Below are 12,638 nucleotides of genomic sequence, written 5' to 3' on the forward strand. Positions count from 1 at the left end.
GCATTCCCGCATTGGCTGTGCAGCCAACTCCAAGGCGCTTTGCGGGACTCCAGAGCCGAACATGGGGTGCAGTTTTGTCAACGTCTGCCTAAAGACACTTTGAAGAATTCGAAAGTATGCAAGATCCCTGCTGAAGAAGGAACAATGTGTCGGTTTCTGTGAAGATTTCACTCATCTCCATCCGCCTGCTTACCAGAAAAGTTGAGAGAGAGAGAGAGAAAGAAAGAAATAAAGAAAGAAAGGGGAAAGAGAGAGAGAAAGAGAGAGAGAGAGAGAGACGGGAGGCTTTACTGGAAACTTTCTCAGTCCCTGGATCCTCTGAGCTCTTCCAAGGACTCCAGTCAGGGAGTTTCATGCTGAATATTTCTCCTCTACCCTGAGGTAAGCAGAGCTGATGATTTATGGTCGCTCTTTAAATTACAGTCGATTATTAATTGACTAGATTATGCTTGTTCTTGGTTTGAAAGTAACTTTTTGCGCAGCCTTATAATCACCCTTGTAGCCTGGATCTCTTTAAATCAGATGAAAACTTTAAACTGTGTGTTACAGTAAGTTTGTTTCATGTCTTTGTTTATGTGACGTTTTGTTTTAAGTCTTCCATTTAACTGATAAGATATTGTGTTCGGTTTTTCTGGGCTTGGTGGTTTCTTGGGGCAGAGTATATTTTACATTGGGTTTAAAAGAGACCTGGGAAGATATGGAAATTGTTTTCTGTTTAGACATGAGAGGATAAGCTGACGTTTTGCTGAATTTCCTGGCTCAATTGCAGACCCCCCTAAAACTGCTTCCTTTGGGGTGGGGGGTCTGCAGGTTTGCCCGAGGACAGTAGCAGGGCCACCCGAGAACAGCTGTTTCTTGTAATTCGCAACACTTTTGGTGTCAGTATTTGTCCTACATGCTTACCTCTTGCTGCAGTTTGTCAAAACTTTTAATGCATAAACTTTGATGGTTTTCTGACATCTGCACTTTTGGTGCTTCTTATGAATTGAACCCTGCTATCATCCATCTCTAATCTGGGATAGATGATGGATTCTAATCTAATTATCTATGTAAGAGTGGACTGTAGCTGCTAATGTGGGAAGATTAGGCCACTGCTAATAGTGGCCCTGCACTGAAGAGCGTCAACATCGGCCTCAATGGGGAGGCCAAACACTTATTTATTTCCAAAGTGACAGTGAGAAGTGCTGAGCACACACAGTCTGAACCTTTCCCACTCACGCATATACCTTTGTAGACTGCATTAAGAGGAAGATCCTTGAAAGGATTTATGAGATATTAAATTATTTAACTGCTTTGCAACTGGACAAGGTGGAATTAGCTACTGTTATCAGGTTTTTATGCTGAAAGAAGCTGAATAAAAAGCTCGGGGTCATTTTCCATCATGACCAATCACTCCTTTAGAGGTTTACAAGGGGAGCATTCGATGGACGAGACTGCACTTGTCCTTTGGCCACATGAGAAAAGCTCTGCAGGGGAGCTTCCTCACCCTCTCTGGTCTTTATCAAGTGTACTGAGCTCGAAAGGCTCCTTAATGGGGATGGCCTTAAACAAATACACTGTGCAGGAAGCAGCTGACCTCAAATTTGCAGTCACAGGTCAGATCTGACGTGATTTACCACAGTCATCTCAGGCGACTGATGGGTTTTTCTTTGACCTCGTACAATATTTATTTGGGTGAATTTGCATCTACTGTAGTAAAAATGAGTAAAACTTTGGGCAAAGCTCTCTCTGGTATCAATCATGATGATAAAGTCACGTTTTTGAGGAGTTTTGGGTAGGCAGTGGGGGCGGAGGGTTTGGCCCCTGATTATGTGACACAGGTGTAACAAGAAGCAGGCAGCAACAAGTGGTGTGTTTTTGTCAAGATTCCATTTTAGTCCGCACAGCAAGAAACTCATCACGTGACGCCTGCAACCCATCACCCCCCTTTCCCTACACGGTCCTTCTCCCACCTTCCACACAGAGAGAGAGAGGGGAGGTAAGGGGGAGAAGGACCACCCTCACTGGGATCACAGCCCTTCAATCAGACCCTTTCACACCCTGTGAACCTGAAACAATCAGGGTTTAATAGCAGCTGTCTGTCTGTCTGAGCCAGGGCTGGCTCAAACCGCACGGACGATCAGCTTCGGCCCGGGACGCTCCAAAGGACACAGAACTCGCTCCTTTTTCTTCTATCTCCACATTGTCCTGTTTACCACTTCCAGGCACATGAACATATCAGAGGAAAGGCATTCAGAGATGATTGTTGCCTCATCAGATTTGAGTTTGCGTTCTTTCTGATCTGCTGCACATCTTCAGTTTACTCCATGTCCATTTTTGGCTGAGAGTGAAGAAATTGTTTTGGAGGCAAAACTTGCTTCCTAGCCCATCTGAAAGCGCAAGAATTAGCTGCTGATTTCACAGAGATTTGTACAGAGATTAGTAAAAAGACTAAATGATGCTGGAGTGAGACACAGCATTGAGGAGGGGAGCTACTAAGTAAAGAGCTGACACCAGAGGGCAAAAGCATTAAACATTTAGCAAGCTTGAATCGCATTAGTCAAAGGGCACATATAATAGTGAGGGGAAATGTTGCAACCATGGGAAATATTCTGAAAATCATTGTCCGTGGTCACTCTGAGATTTCCCACCCATTAGAGGGCGTATCGGACAAATCACAGCGGACGGGATTAGATGAATGATCTTCACAGCCGATCAGTTCAGAGGGATAGAAAAATGAGACAGAGGTCAGCCGGGTTTGATGCAATTAGTCCAGTGAAGGTTTTCATTCTTCTTGTTTTGTTTTGATGAAAAAAGACTTATGAAATCAATTCAGTGCTGAAGATAATTAACTATTAGCAGTGCTAAACTAATTCTAGGATCACACATGTTTTAATCTTGTTGTGACTCATCAGTTGTTTTTTCATGAAACAAAATATTCTGGTGAGGAAGTATTGAGGTGTACCGCATATCACTTCAATGTCTTCATATCTTGTCTCGTTAAAAACAAAATGGGTTTTATTTTGGGTTTTTACTAGTCTTGAAATACACCAGTGGGAAGCAAAATGATACTTAGATTTTAACATTTATGTGCAAAATTTTGAAAAGTGCAGGATGTATTTGTAGACAGCCTTCTGTATTCTGATACCTCCTAATTAGCAACGTCCATATGTTAAATTTAATCTAGAAGAACATAACAATGAAGACTAGGAAACAAAGCACAAGTCAGGCATAAGACTGTGGAGAAATTTCAAACAAGATTAGGATAAAAAAACTATTTCCCAAGCTTTGAACATCCCACAGATCTCTGTCTAATCCAAAAATTGGAAAATGGAAAGAGTACGGCAAAACTACAAACCCACAAAGACGTGGCCAAGATGAGACGGCCAGTTGAGACCTACTTCCAAGATGCTATGTGTCTAATAAAAAACCCAACAGCACCATGTTTCTTGGTGGGAAGATGTTGAGTTCAAGGTGAAAATAATATGAGGACAGTGAGGTATGGTAGTGGCAGCATCTGGCTCTGTGAATGTCCTGCTTCAATAGTGATAGGAAAGTGTGTCAGAACTGATAGGGAAGTACAAGGTGATTCTAAACATCCAGTCAAGATGTGCTTATTTCTCCAAGCATATCTATGAGTTGGAATGGTCCAGTCAAAGTGCAGAGTTCAACTGAGAGTATGTAGCAAAGCTTGAAAGTGGGGCTTTGTCCAATTTGAATGAGCTTGGACAATTTTGCTCAGAAAAACAAGCAAAAACTTAAGTTTCATGAGTAAAGCTAGACAAACTTCAAATAAACTGTAGCTGTAATTGCAGCAAAAATTACAGCTACAATCTTTTGTTGTTCTCTCAGCTCTGAAGCCACTCAGAACTGATTCCTTGTGTGTTTAGCTGTGAGGGAGGAAGGGTAGTTTTAGGGGCTTGGAGCATAATGGCAGAGTGTATATTTATGAGTTTTCTGCTGCGATCTCTTTTTAATGTAAGTCTATATTCTGAGTGTTTAGAACCTACGTGTGTTCAATATTCAGCCTATTGATTGAAGGAGGCTGAATATAAATCCATGCCACACTTTTCAGATATTGATTTATTAAAAAACCATGTATCCTTTTCGTTCTGTTTCCATTGTTCAGATTTTGTACTTTGTGTTGTGTGTCACATAAAGTCCCTGTAAAATACAGTGAGGGCTGCGTTTGTGATGTGGGAAAATCTGAAGAATATGAAGTGATGTGAATACTTTTGCCAGGTAGTACAGATGAAAAAGTTAAAAATTTACTGCCTACAGCTCTGTATATGCATGCCTGTGATGTAGATTTTCTGCCGACAGTAAGAGGAGTTGACGCTTTTCCCGGTCGTTCAAGGCCTCTGCTTTGAATTGGGGCGGTTGGTTTCTTTGCCTCCATGTGTCGGTGTGCGTGTGTGGGTTTGTACACAAGTAAGCCTAACTATCACCTCATGTGGTTGATATTAGAAATCAAACGACAGATAATAGCATCCAGGTGAAAATGCTGGATTGTTTTTGTGTGCACAAACAGCCCACGCTGATGCTCATTACTCGCCATTAAATCCGCTCAGTTTGTGGCTCTGACTGAAAGAAGCAGGAACAGCCTGGTCTTGTAGTATTTCTTATGTTGTTCCTGCAGGTTCATTCAGACTATTTTTTACTCTAACTTGTTTGCCTGTGCATGCGTGTTTTTTTTTTTTTGGGGTTGTCTGTGTGTTTCAATGTGTGTGTTCTCGACTGCTGATGACTCATCTTGTGCTTTACTGTCGGCAGGCAGAAAGTGAAGAAGAGGCGGTGTTTATTATTTCACTAGGTTGCCATAGCCACAATGCTTTTAGGTGTTGACATAATTAGTGAAGTTACAATACAGAGTCTGACGTCTGGCTGTAGTATTCATCAATTAGAAGAAAAAAATGACATGTCTGTGTTTCCCTTTTGCTGTTGTAGAGAAGGAGAGGCAATATGACAGATCATCATGGGTTTTGCGTCATATTTATTTTCCAAACATTTATGCCTTTTGTTTTATAACAAGTAAGATAATGATAGAGTTCCTTAACTGCATCATGGATGCTTTGATTTTATTATTCAGAAACGAAGGGACTGAGGAGAAAGTACAGCGGGATATTCATGTTGCGTGTGTTTATGATGGCTCTTCTGGACAACAACTCTGTTATCTGAGATGAGATAACTTCCTAAGAATGTTGGCTTGCCATATGTTTTTGAGAAACATGCAGTTCCACATTAAACACACTCCCGTCAGTGTCTGTGTGCTGCAAGTTTCTACATTTAGCATTTTCTTGTTTTTGTTTAATTCATAAGTATAGTTGGATATTTTAAATAAAGAAATGTTCAGGACTTGAACATTTCTTTATTTTTTTATTTCAGTGTCTGTTTCATTAGCCGTTTGATGGCTGTAATGAAACAGACGCCAATTTCCTAAAGAAATTGGCCTCTGGTTCTTTAAGAACCTTCTATTCTTTCCAGCACATCATCACAGCAATGCTTCTTTATGCCATTTATTGGTGCTGTTTACAACCATTATTAGGGGCATTGTAGTTTGTATGATAAACACAGCACATACGCAGTTCCATCAGGTGTTTGCTAATTGCTGCTGCTAGTCTGGAGGAGCTGAGAGAGGAAGGCACATGGGAGGGGTTGGGACTCAGTTTGGGGACTAAAGCTTCTAGGCTTAGCTTTGGGTAAATAGGCAGCACAGTGTATGAGCAGGTGTTTAGGAACCTCTGAATGGCTGCCACGTGAGATTCAAGGATTTCTCAAACATGCTTGAATGAGTCAAAGCAACACTCCAGGTATGTGTTTGATGAGGAATAACATTATAACATTATATAAGTTTGCAGAATACTTCCCCTTTAAAAACAGCAGCTCTTTTGATGTAAGAAATGCCTTTATACTAAGCTTTACAGGTTAACAACATTGATAATTTAAAGGATGTCATTAGCAATAATTCTGTTGTGGATAGTAAAAAGATGTATAATTTTTATAGAAAAGTCTAGAAATCACCAAAGTGGTGGAGGGCTAACAGGCAGTTATAAGGTCACCTAATTAGCTAATTTTAACCTTTTAAAACAGCTCAATCTGAAGACGTTAATAACGGAAGACGGAAACAACAAAATGCAGCTACTAAATGTTTACACTTTTGCATGAGACCATTTTAAACCTGTTGCTGTTTTTCCAAAATGTTCCCATTCCTGTCTTTTCTGTTAGACTAAGTGCTTCTGTTTCTATTCCCTTTTCAATGATAGTTGTGACAAGCTACAGCGGCTAGGTTGTTGCCATGTTAGCCAGATCAGATGCCATAACAGGAAGTCAGTATACATTCACAGCACAGTGACACGCGCGTATATGACTTACGACTGCTGCGAGCCAAATGCAGGCCCGAGTCGTCACTGATACGCCAAGAGGAATCTGTTGTGGGTCAAAGGTAACCGCTCTCATCGTCAAACAGCCTCACGTCTACGACAACATCTCAGACATGATGTTCTAGCTGAAGAGCAAAAATTTCTGTAGCTTCATTTTGATTTACAAGGAACATGTGTCGATGAGGCAGAAACTGAGCAAAAGGACAAAGCCTCCTTCAAAAAGGCTTATCTGCAACTAAACAGTCAGGCTACAACACACTGAAGCATGCAGTGAGCAGAGGTGATTCAGAGCTTTGGCAGTTTTGTAATTGTGCAAACTGAAGCTGGGTGTTTATTCTTTTTAGTGTAAGAAAAAAAGTTTAATTAAATGCATTTATTTTGCTCCGTAGCTTTAAAACTTACATTTTGTGTCCAGAGAAATATCTAATTTCAGGGAGAAAGAAACTACAGAGGGGTTCAGTTTTGATAGATGTAATTAACCTTATTTCAACAAAGCTTTCTGTGGCCTCCTTTAAGTAGACAGAAGTCTAATTCTTTATTGTTGCTTGGATGGATATACAAAAATACATATCCTGTACATTTTCAATATATTTTGCTAACTTAATTAAGCCTGTAAGAAAATAATTTTGTTGGCACACTCTGAGAAAGAGCTTTCTAGTCTCATTTAAAGTGGAATTTGCTGGAAAGGAAAGAAGGGCAAAAGACAGTGCAGGGGGGAAAAAGAGTGAAACATTTCATAGTGTAGGAGTTAGAGGGAGAGAGATGCAGATTGTTTTAAATCCGCAGCGAGTCAGCCTCTCAAATTTATGCCCATAGGCTGCTTCTTGGGTGGGCTGCTAGGAGGGCGGTGCACTAGCTGGATCAGGGGAAAGTTGCAGACTCCAGACTGCTTGCCTTGCTCCAAAGCTTTTCCTGCTGCAACACATTTAAAACTTAGCCATCCTGACTGGCTGACTGGGTGCTTGGCCCTGCCCTAACTGACTGAGCTCCAGTGGTTGGCTCTTTCTTATTTGGCAACCGCGACTTTTCAGCGCTTTTCATGGCGTCTGGGGCTTTGAAGGCAGGTTTTATGTAGGGAACTCTGGACGGTTTATGGTAAAAAGTGTAGCACAACTGTTTTTATTAACAAATTATTTCATGGGTTTGGAAATCGGTGCTTTCTTTTTCCAAAATAACCACTTGGTTCATGTTTAAAAACTGATTTCCCCTGAGAGCAAGTTTGTCCTCGAGAAAGAACAGAAACAATCTGCATCTCAGTTCATGAACCGGGATCAGATAAGATGTAATTCTGCCTCCTCTGTATTTCATGCCAGCACTGACTGTTTTACTCAGCAGAAGAATCATCTGGACCCACATGTAGCCAGCAGAATGATTTCAGGATGTGGGGATGAGGGAGAATAACTTCAAGTGATTCACGATTACAAGAACCCCACAGATGCATTAAAAATCAAAGAACGTGATAATTTTACAAACAAAAGCACACAGTTTAAATTGGCCAAGTTTTGTCCTTCTTCTAAACAACTTCTGAAATACTTTCTGAAATGCTTTCCTTATAGCTCCCTACAAAATGATGACATCAGCAGCATCTGAATCAGCTCAAATGATCTAAGATCCAGCACAGAGGGTGGTTTGGTTGGTTTCTTGATTCACTAATGCGCTGGTTATACTGTTTGGGCATACAAACAGAACAACCAGAAAGACCAGTTGGAAGTAAACACTAGAAATCCCTGGTTTTTGCACAACTTTTATTTCCTGATGGTAATCTCAGCTGATTCCGGTTTTCATTTAAGAACTATAATTAACTGCTTTCAGCAAGGAGGTCCAGGTTTTGAATTATGACCTGTTTCTGCAAGGAGTTTGCATGTTCTCCAGTGCATATATAGGTGCATATGTTCTCTCTAGTTACTTTCTCAACAGTCCAAAAACATGACTGTTAAATGTTTCTCTATATTAAGCTTAGTTATGAGTGTGTGTGTGTGCATGATTGTTTGTCCAGTGATCTGTCCAGTGTGTACCCCGCCTTTCACCCAATGACCATTGGAGTTAGGCAACAACCCCACCCCACCTCCAGGTTTGAGACATTTCGGTTTCAAACCTGGAGTTGATCTACCTCCGAGCTGACGCTGGCCTTTCATAAGTCACAAGTGCATAAGATAACTTCTGGCAAAGCTATACGAGCTTTCAAAAATGAAGCCAGTAGGAGAAGTGGTGCAACATTAAAGTTACACAAAAAATCTGTTTCGGAGATCCCCCACATAGCATTGTTTTCAAAAGAATAACAGCAGATTAACTTAATAATCTTGTGGAAGGCTTAGCAAATGGCTCAAATTTAAATTATATATTTTGACTTTCTACTTTACTGGTTGGAAATGATTTCTGAGTCTTCCGGAGCTGCCTGTTCCCTATCCATCACCCTCTTGTAAAGCCAGCTTCATTATACTTGAGACATCTGATGCGTGGCTTTGACTACATTATTAGCAAGTCAGGAGCATAAAACTGATGGGATGACTTTAACCCCCCTTGCCTCATCAGGCCTTTCGCAAAATATGGGATGATAATTTGCTGAATTACAAAATGTTACTCATGCACATTTAGAATTTCTTAACATTTAATATATTTTTAAAGTTAATTATATACCAGCTTCCCTCTAAAGTTTCTTGTATCTTAAAAAAGACATGCACAGATTATGGAGATCAAAACATATAAATTCTCAATTTCACATAGTAATTCCTTATTATTGAGCAATTTGTGAACTTTGATTCATTTCTGCCTGTGTGTCTCCCTGCTTTGCAAGCTAATTCACTCTGAAGGTATTATGGTTATTAGAAGGCTTGTAAACCATTAAAGCTCAATTTACAAGAGAAAGAAAATAGGGTCCGGGTGTCTGGGGAGTGGGGAGTGACCTCAGGCTTGGTACTGGTGGTGACCCCATCATAGGTGATCACCAGAATTGAATTCCTCTCAAACAACAGGCCAGCAGTACATCTGGAGCTGTTTGCAACAAACTGCAGACCACTCCTCGATTACATAATTGTGCCCATTAATTACACAGGGAGGGCTCTCATTTCCTGGTAGCCAATAAATAACAAAAAGAGAGCCAGTAAAGACAAACTCTAAGACACATATGATTATAGGGAGTAAAACATTAAAAATATATATTTTTTTATTCATAAAAGCAGCCCAAAACTATGTATTTTTTACTAGATTCTATTTTTACTGCTGCTGTATGTTTATTTTCATGAATTTTATGTAAATCTCCATCATATATTGGAGTAGAGTTTCAAAATAAAGATTAAATAGAAGCAGCTGTTGGTTTAATAGCATCCAAGATATTAAAATCTACAGTGCCGTTTGTTTTTTGTATGCTCTGTGTGTTTTTGGCCACACACAAAGCTCTATGCAGGTCATTTCGCCTGCAGAGGTTTTTTTAAGGTAAATTGCTTAACTACATGTTGTGACTGGATTGATGCAGGTGTGATTTCTGAGGAGGGTTTTCACACCAGGACTCCAGATGACGGCTCACATCAAGCTGGAATGCAAGTTTTATTTTGCAAGGAGTAATGATAATACCAAATACAATTTTTAAAATATTATAATCAAGAATTAGGTGCAGAAGTTTGAATATATTGCAGATTTTTTTTCCCATAACAAAAGGTTTAAAATATCTTTGCAGGCTCTTTGTTAAAAATCCTTTAGGAAGTTGCTTGTTGTAGCCATCATCCAAATCCTGGTGCAATTGTAGCAGATGGTTGACCACCTTTCCTGTCATAAATTGTTAGGTTCCTTGTAAAATGGTTGGTTTCTCCTCAAGTTGAGTTCTCAGTTCTCAGTCCACAGTCAGATTAAGTCTAGTTGTGTCAAAGTTTTAACCATTTGGCCGTTGATTTGAGGTGAAGGTGTTGAATTTGAAGGTAATCCACCATTGTTATTCCACCTTCTTTGGGAAGTTACAAGCTTCACGTGTAGTAATACTAAGGTTAATCTTGACTCCAAACACTGCTTTTGCCTTTCTCCATCAGGAATGTTGCCTGGAACCTGGAACTTCTTGTTGCTACACCACTGAGCTGCCCACAATCTTCATTTAATATTACTTATCATAATTTAATAATCAAAAGAAAAAAAGGAGGTTGGAGAATATCAGCACTAGACGTGTTTCTCTAACAAAACTATCCCTCCTAAGAACTGATCATCACAGTCATTAAACATTGAGAGATTAATTGTAGTTGAGGACAGAGAGCCATGCCACTAAGGATGCCTAGAGGTGCAGATCCTGCTGTGAACTGACCTGCTGCTGCACTCAGCATGAAACAAATGTTAAATGACAATATGTTTGTTGCAGCTGTTATTTTTTCAGGTTCACTCTGTTGTTCCTTCTGCACCATTTTTTTTTTTACCAATGCTGTTCTTGCTTTCAACCAGGTTGGCTTTATTTTGGGGGAGGGCAGGTGCAGAATCGGTTTGAGTTCAGAGTAATGCACCTGCTAGCAAAACTTTGAGGAGAGCGTGAAAGAATGGAAAGAATGGCTGTAGGGAGGGTGGGAAGCTTGGTGTTTTTTCTGAGTGTACAGGAGGTAAAAACTGGGAACATGGGGGGAGTAGAATGGAAGATCCTGTTTGATGGAGCTTCTTGGTCGGTGGGCTGCAGGGAGGATTGCAATGCCATGCTGGGCGTTTATGCTCGGTTGTGGGACCACACTCTGCTGAATACAGAGTGTGGTTACAGGGATGCCCACTCAATTTTCCTTTCTCTCACACAATGCTGAGAGTGCTTGATGTGATAGATCGGGAGAAATGTGCAAAAAAACCCCGTTTTCACCAAATGCATGCTGGGAGCAGCGCCTCCTCAGGACCCAGAAGACGTGCAATGAAATAATAATTATTCTCATGATGTCACAAACTTTTTTTTTATTAGATGCCTTGTTTACATGATAAATCATTAAAAGTCATGCTGCCATAATCCTCCAAATACTTTCAGTTCTCTTCTTCTACATGGTTTGTGCTAGTGGTAACAACTGGTTGTTGATCATGTGAGTTGTGTGATGCGAAAAAGTGTTTCCATTGCAGTTTTGCAAAATAAACCAATTTTGATACAGCTAACAAACCACCTCATTCTAGCGACAAAACATTTGATCAAAAATGATTTTTAAAAAAAATTGCTGTGTTTTTTTATTAAGCAAATTTATTTTAAAAATGTCAAATTGAGAAAATATATGGTCAAAGGAAACGCAGCTACTGAATGCCACTGTTATAGGTTTGACAAAGCTGACCAACCAGTCGGTCAGGATTTTCTAACTAAGTTTCTGCTAACAATCTTGACTCTGAAACTAACTTTTTAAAAAAAATATATAAAATTCTAGATAAATAGTAAATAAATGTTTATTTAATGCAGAATCTAAAAGACTAATGCCATGCAGGATTAGAAAGTAGTAAAGTATTTGCAGTATTTGAACTGCAGAGCTCATACTTTAAAAGAAGTCAGTATTGACTGAGTTACTGGGCATCTAATAAAATCTTGTGACCCCTGACTGACACAGTGTCAGATTGTCAGCTGTCTGAGACTTTTTCTCCAATTTGACTTACATCTGAAAAATTGCCATTGTGCAGACCCGCTGACGCTGCAACAGGTTATAACTTCTCTGAATGCTTTTTGAATACAGTCAGTTGTTCTGTGATGGATCATACTTCATCATACATACCTTCTTTAGCTCCATAAAGCATTCTGGTGTGCTGACAGATAGATTCTGGCTTTGAGTTCTGGGTGTTTAAGATTTGAGATATGACTGGAAATGGATGTTCAGAGTTTCAACCAGTAAAAACCACATGATCTCACGCAAAGGCATTATTTATTCACACTTGTCTTATTGTGCAGCTGTGGAGCAGAGACACGAAGAGCACTTTGTATGTCGTGTGCAGATGTTTAAGCGAACATTGGGCAAACATTTCCAGATGTAGATATTCTGCAATCTTTTGATGGTTATTGAACTTTAGGCTGTTCCACATAGCTTCAGTATGGTACTAATCCTTTTTATTATATTATTGTATTATACATCTATTTTTGTAAACTGTCAAGGGACTGCAGATGTGAATTAGCTTATGCCGTAACTTTAATCAAATAGTGACATCTGTGCTAGATATGGACATTGTCCCTTTGTAAATAAAGTTTATTATGAAATTTGTGTAAATTATTCTTACTTAGCAAGCTTTATATTGTTAACTGAACAGAGGCTGACCACGACATATCTTTTTGGAAAACTTCCTCATTGACAGTAGACCCTGATT

At 39.7% G+C, this 12,638-nt stretch overlaps 1 protein-coding gene across 4 annotated transcripts in view; it reads left to right on the plus strand.

The window, feature by feature from the left end:
* Window positions 1–12,638, plus strand: part of gli1 (GLI family zinc finger 1) — a 56,575-nt gene continuing 43,937 nt past the window's right edge. For all 4 annotated transcript variants that reach the window (XM_028003155.1, XM_028003157.1, XM_028003156.1 and 1 more), the window contains exon 1: window positions 1–381. The gene's annotated coding sequence lies outside the window, so the exon portion shown is untranslated. The remainder of the gene's footprint in view (window positions 382–12,638) is intronic.

This window comes from Xiphophorus couchianus, chromosome 20 (assembly GCF_001444195.1).
Source record: "Xiphophorus couchianus chromosome 20, X_couchianus-1.0, whole genome shotgun sequence".
NCBI lineage: Eukaryota > Metazoa > Chordata > Actinopteri > Cyprinodontiformes > Poeciliidae > Xiphophorus > Xiphophorus couchianus.